Source organism: Quercus suber, unplaced genomic scaffold (genome assembly GCF_002906115.3).
Source record: "Quercus suber isolate HL8 unplaced genomic scaffold, Cork oak 2.0 scaffold_60, whole genome shotgun sequence".
NCBI classification, from domain to species: Eukaryota; Viridiplantae; Streptophyta; class Magnoliopsida; order Fagales; family Fagaceae; genus Quercus; species Quercus suber.
In genome coordinates, this window is record NW_027069525.1 from 1931365 (window position 1) to 1937364 (window position 6000).

Here is a 6000-nt window from a genome sequence, read left to right on the forward strand (position 1 = left end):
AACTGACATTAGCACTAAGAGGAATGGAATTTTTTAACTCAAAATATTATGAGAATATTATCTGCTCATAATATTCTCATTCTTTAATTTATTTAATTTCAACATGTGAACTTTCTTTCATCTAATTTCACATAGTTTAATAAATTCCTTCTTTGTATTTTTGAGTATATCTAATATACCAGTTTTTAGCTGTGAAAATACATACTAGCTACCACCAATTTCTAACCTTTGTTGAATACTTCGATCTTTTCGTTAGAATATAGTCCCTGGATATACAAAACATCCTTAAAAGAAATAAACTAGTTACAAGAGATTTATGTTTCGAAAAAAAAAATATATAAATTATAAAGACGCAATGATGTCGCGGAAGCCTGAAGAAAAGCACACACGATGCTCTCTTGATGGAACAGAAATTAAACTGTTAGTTCTTGGTAGTAAACCTCGAATCCACGAGGGGTTTTCCCTGAATCTACAAGGAGATAAAACTGAAATCCATCAGAAGAAAATTTAACAAAACGTCTGTGTTTATTGATAATAGTCTATGAAAAACGTTTACAGACTTAAGGGCCTATTTAAGGGCTCCTTAAAACTTGACAGACAAGAAAATATAATTTAAAATAACTCCTCATTGATACCTAACCATAACAGGAATCAAATTTGACCTAAAAAGCATAAAATGCACCTAAAAACAAGGAAATAAATCACCTAAACCTAAAATAATGTTTTTTTACATAAAAATACAAAAAATAATAAATTACAATAATTAAATAGTAAATTGTGTCCTACATCAGACCCCTCCACTTGAAACAAACTCGTCCTCGAGTTCATCTTTGAAATCTAAAATATCCCATGCCAAGAGAACAAATACTTTGAATACTTCATCTTCTTTGTCTTCTTGCCAAACTTGAAAGTCATTAATTGGGCAACTTGAACTTCTTCTCCCTTGATCTTCATGTTATTGACAATATTCACCAAATAAGAGTTAATGATCAAATCAAATCTTTCTACCCCAATAAAATCAATAAACTTTGTTTCGGTGTCTCCCAATAAAATAATAGGAGTTTGAATGTTGCAATCATCTAACTTGATTTTATCGAGATCGTTGACAACTTCCTCTATAATTTCTTCTTTAATGTTCTCTACCATCCCAACCTCAAGATCTTTCTCTATGATGGGGTCCTCATTAATCTCCTCCACAATCTTGATTCTAGGTTCTTCTTCTATAACAAGGCCTTCATTAATTTCCTCAGAAATCTCTATAATTTCTTCTTTGACTTCTCCATCTTCTTCAAGAACGATATTTTCTTTAACATGTAATTTTTCCTTTAACGGTGGAATATTTGGCTCTTCAAAATAATTCAAGTATGAACTTCTTGGCCAATAATAATCTTGTATTGTATATGACAAGATTTCTTCACAATCCAAAGGATAAAATTTGATAGCAAGCATCTTTTTCATCCTTGGCCATGATCGAATTTTGTCTTTACCTTGTCGGATTCTATCAGATTGTACTCGTTCCCACCAACATAAGGCATACTTACTAAGTTTACGAAGCAAGTCCAACTTTTCTCTCATAACAAATATTCTTATAGTCAAATAAATCCTCTAGATCAAGTAACCAATCAAGAAAATCTTCTTTTAAAAAATAACCATTAAAACTTGCAATTCTCTTATAAGGTCTATATGAAATTTGCTTACCAATAGGTTGCCCGTGAGTTATGTCTCTGCTGCAGTTATCCCTATTGTTTCCATTCTTCAACAGCGCCATCCTAGCATAGATATTTGTGAGTGCTTGTTGTACGTCACGTAATACTCGCTACGTTGTTTGTCGTTGTTGTGGTGGTGGTTACCGTCTCGTCGGTTAGCAATCAGACCAGGGTAAGTCAAGGCTCTGATACCAACTGATGTCGCGGAAGCCGGGAGAAAAACACACACGATGCTCTCTTGATGGAACAGAAACTAAACTGTTAGTTCTTGGTAGTAAACCTCGAATCCACGAGGGGTTTTCCCTGAATCCACAAGGACATAAAACTGGAATCCACCAGAAGAAAATTTGACAAAACGTCTGTGTTTATTGATAATAGTCTATGAAAAACGTTTATAGACTTAAGGGCCTATTTAAGGGCTCCTAATTGATACTTGACAGACAAGAAAATATAATCTAAAATAACTCCTAATTGATACCTAATCATAACAGGAATCAAATTTGACCTAAAAAGCATTAAATGCACCTAAAAACAAGGAAATAAATCACCTAAACCTAAAATAACGTTTTTTTACATAAAAATACCAAAAATAATAAATTACAATAATTAAATAGTAAATTATGTCCTACATCACGCAAGGAAGCTAGACAAGTGTGAAGTGCCTATATATACTTAAACTCGAAAGCAATACACTGGAGATAATTTTTATCATGCTTGTGTTATCCTATCCTACCTAACTTTATCATTCACCTTTTTATTTTATTCAGACGAGGATAAAAACAGTACGTCTTAGTGACCAAATGCTCAATAATAAATAGTTTTCATCTATCCAAGCACTAAAGTTGGAAAGACCTCTAGCATATTGAGCTATTCCATGCACAGCCTTATTGCCATCCCGTGAAACGAAAGAGAGTTAGTCCTATCAAACTGCTGGAGTTGTGGTAAAGAACCTGTACACGTAAATGTAATGCTATTAGAGATGCTTAGTGGAGGAGTGGTCATGTCTAGTAGAGAGAGTTTACCATGACCTGAGAGTCTCCCTCAAAAATTTCATCTATAATCCCCATCTCTCAAGCTTTCATGCACTAGTCAAGCCTTCATTGCTTCTTTCAACAGCACCAAAGGTAAAAAATGTCCTTGATCTCAAATAGATAAATTTTCCCCACCCAAAAAAAATAAATAAATAAATAAAAAATAAATAAACAAGCACACAAGGTAAATATTACAAAGGCATTGGAACTTAAACATTGTGAAATGCTCTAAAGTGCATTAAACAATTGCTCTTAAAAAGCTAAAGTAAACCCTCGAGACAATCAAGGGATTGCAATTTTGTGCAATTATTTTAATTATGGAATAAAATAATTAAAATCCAATTATATTGATAGAGTGGATCCTTTTGCTAATATAGGTAAACTTCAGGTATAAAATTCAAGTAATATCAAACTTTCGGAGCGTACTTTCTAATTTACTATTTTATTTTTAACCAAACCACCTCCACAGCTAGTACTATCCCATTATCAATTTTGGTTAAAATTGCATAAATATTTGCAACCATGGTTACTGAGTTCCCAATATGAAGCCTTCTTTCTTCTTTAACCATGCATAAATAAGTGCAACCATGGCTATTGTGTTTTTGGGCTAAGGCTTTCTATAGAGGGTAAGGGAGTTGGGCCTAGCTCTCTCCGTGGGATTCCCCTAGAACCAGTCTGCACACAAGACAAAGCACTCCAAACAAGACATGAATTTGTGGTAGAATAATAATTAGTCCAAAATAGAGCCAGCAACAGTAATGAATATTAATGACAATAGAAATAATGATAAATTGAAAGTATCTTTCACACCCCGAACCCAAAAGGGTCCAAAGCATGAGAAAAACATCTCAAAGGTACCTGTAGATTTTTCATTTTTGGCAATCCAATCCAAATAATTCATATCAAGTACCAACATCAAGAATTATCACAATAATTACAACACTCTCCAAGTCACCTGTAGATTTCATTAACAACACTCCCCAAGTAAGTTAAAGCTCTATACAATAATTACAACGACTATTGGTCACAAAAGAATAAAGGTCTGAATAAATATAATTACATATCGACTTGTCCCACCAATGGGAATAAAGTCGTAACCACTATAATATACAAAAGAATGAGTCAAGTCTACTTTATGATGTACATCATCTAAATATCTCCATCACAAAAGTTCAACATCTATCAGTAGTTAGTCTAACTACTAGTCACAAAAACATGTCTCAAAACGATCATTGCCAACTTTGAAAATTTTTGTAAAAGAATGGGACAAAATAGAGCCTAGTAAGTAGTATAATTAATGGGAGTGGGGGAAATGCAAGTTTCATTTGCAATAATAATAATATAACAAAAATGATTAAATAATGAAACACAAAGTTCTTCAAAGTAAATACCTTGAAACTATATATTATAACCTGTGAGCACTAACTATATAATTCCAAAGCCATAAAATCTAACACAAGGTAAAATCTAGTATGCAGTCTCTTAGTCCCATGGGCAACAGCCTCACCCATACCTTCAAGGTTTTGTCCCTCCCTCCATGGACAGTAGGGAGAATGCGTCAAATAGGACCTTTTTTGTACGTGGTCTTTTGGCCTCATGGACAGCAGCCTCATCCACACAATATCAAGGACCTACCTTCTTCCCCCTATGGGCAGCAGGGAAGAATGCGTCATCTAAAGTGAAAGAGCACTAACCTGGATCTGATTCTATTGTCACAAAGACTACAGAAATCAAATCGAGTGATCACCGGGAAATCACACATGGCATAAAAACCACATAAAGCTCACAAGTTACATTTCATGTCAAATACATAGTTTATATTTAGGTAGTTTCAGAAATACCTTAAACAATCAAAACTTCCATAAAGCTTGTAAGGTTTTCAACCTCATTCTTTGTCCAAAAAGATTTTCTATCAATTTTCCAAATAACAAGACAAGATAAGCATCTTTGAATTTTCCAATATACCATAAAATCAATGAATTCCTTATCAAAGATTAAATCAAAGATGCTCATATTTTCCATGTCAATGAATTCCTTATCAAAGATTACTTATAGAACTATATTTTCCATGTACAATTCATCCATTTACCCAAATGCAATACCAAAAACAATGCACTTTCATATATAATCATATATAGTAGGGTCACAACACAACACTACACTTTATAAGAAAACATAGTTCTATAAATAATTTTTCAAAATGTGTTTGACCCCAAAAAAACATCATTTATGCAATATGGTTATTTTCCAAAAATCCCATTAAAAAGTTACTTATCTTACAACCTGCAAAAAGCGTAACTCTCCAAGTTCGAAAGGAGATTAGCTAGAACCAAAACAATATCAAGCAAACCTATCACAATAAGCATAAAGCTTGAAATTGTATCTAACTACAAATTAGGAATTGCCAAATAAGCACTTGATTAGTCAAGTTTAGTATTTAGCCTCACAAATAATATTTTCTAGTTCCAAAGTTTCTCAACAAATTAATTCATAAGGTATAGACTCCAATTTATAAAGTTAACCCATTCAATATCATATCCAACATTATGACTAGCTTCCATAAGATTTACACAACATCGTCAAGAGACCTATGAAAGCAAAATCAAAATATCCTCAAAGACAACAAATTTAGAACTTCAACTAACTCCAAATAATCAATAAAAATTATATTCACCATTTATTTCACATTAAAAAACCGAAACTCCCAAGTCTTCATTACTTAGATAATTACCATTGTAAAACTATAAACCCACTTATCAAATAAATCCACCAGGACAATACCCATACATATAAACACATGAATATCACTTTCAAAGCTCATAAATCACATGAATGCCATTATCAAAACTTAGCTTAAATAACTTCAAGCAAAAGAATAAAACTCATAAAAAAGATTAGAAAATTTTACCTCAAATAAAAGGTGTGAAAAAGGAGAAGTGTTAGAGAAGTGTTTGTGTTGTGTTGAGAGAAAATGAAAAAGGAGAAGAAAATAAGGGAGTGATGGCCAGCCAAAAGAGAGAGAGAGAGAGTGAGATATTTGTGAGATGTGTGGTGGGGATTAAGTGGGGTAGGTGTGGGCACGTGGGTCTCCAAAAAGTTTGACCATACTTACAAAAAAAAAAAAAAAAAAAAAAACTAGGTTGTTACATCTTCTGCAGGATACTGCAATCTATATCTATATCTATAATCTCCCCTTCTCTATCAAATCACTGAAGAGACTTCACGTGGTTAAATATGCAGGGATTCATTGGCTATACTAATAC

At 32.9% G+C, this 6000-nt stretch overlaps 1 long non-coding RNA gene across 1 annotated transcript; it reads right to left on the bottom strand.

Annotated features, from left to right (window-relative positions):
• Nucleotides 1-209: 209 nt before the first annotated feature.
• Nucleotides 210-2658, bottom strand: LOC136067159 (uncharacterized). Its single transcript, XR_010628680.1, has 2 exons — nt 2559-2658; nt 210-284 (listed from the first exon to the last, which is right to left on the bottom strand). It is a non-coding gene; the product is annotated as an uncharacterized LOC136067159 (long non-coding RNA).
• Nucleotides 2659-6000: the final 3342 nt, after the last annotated feature.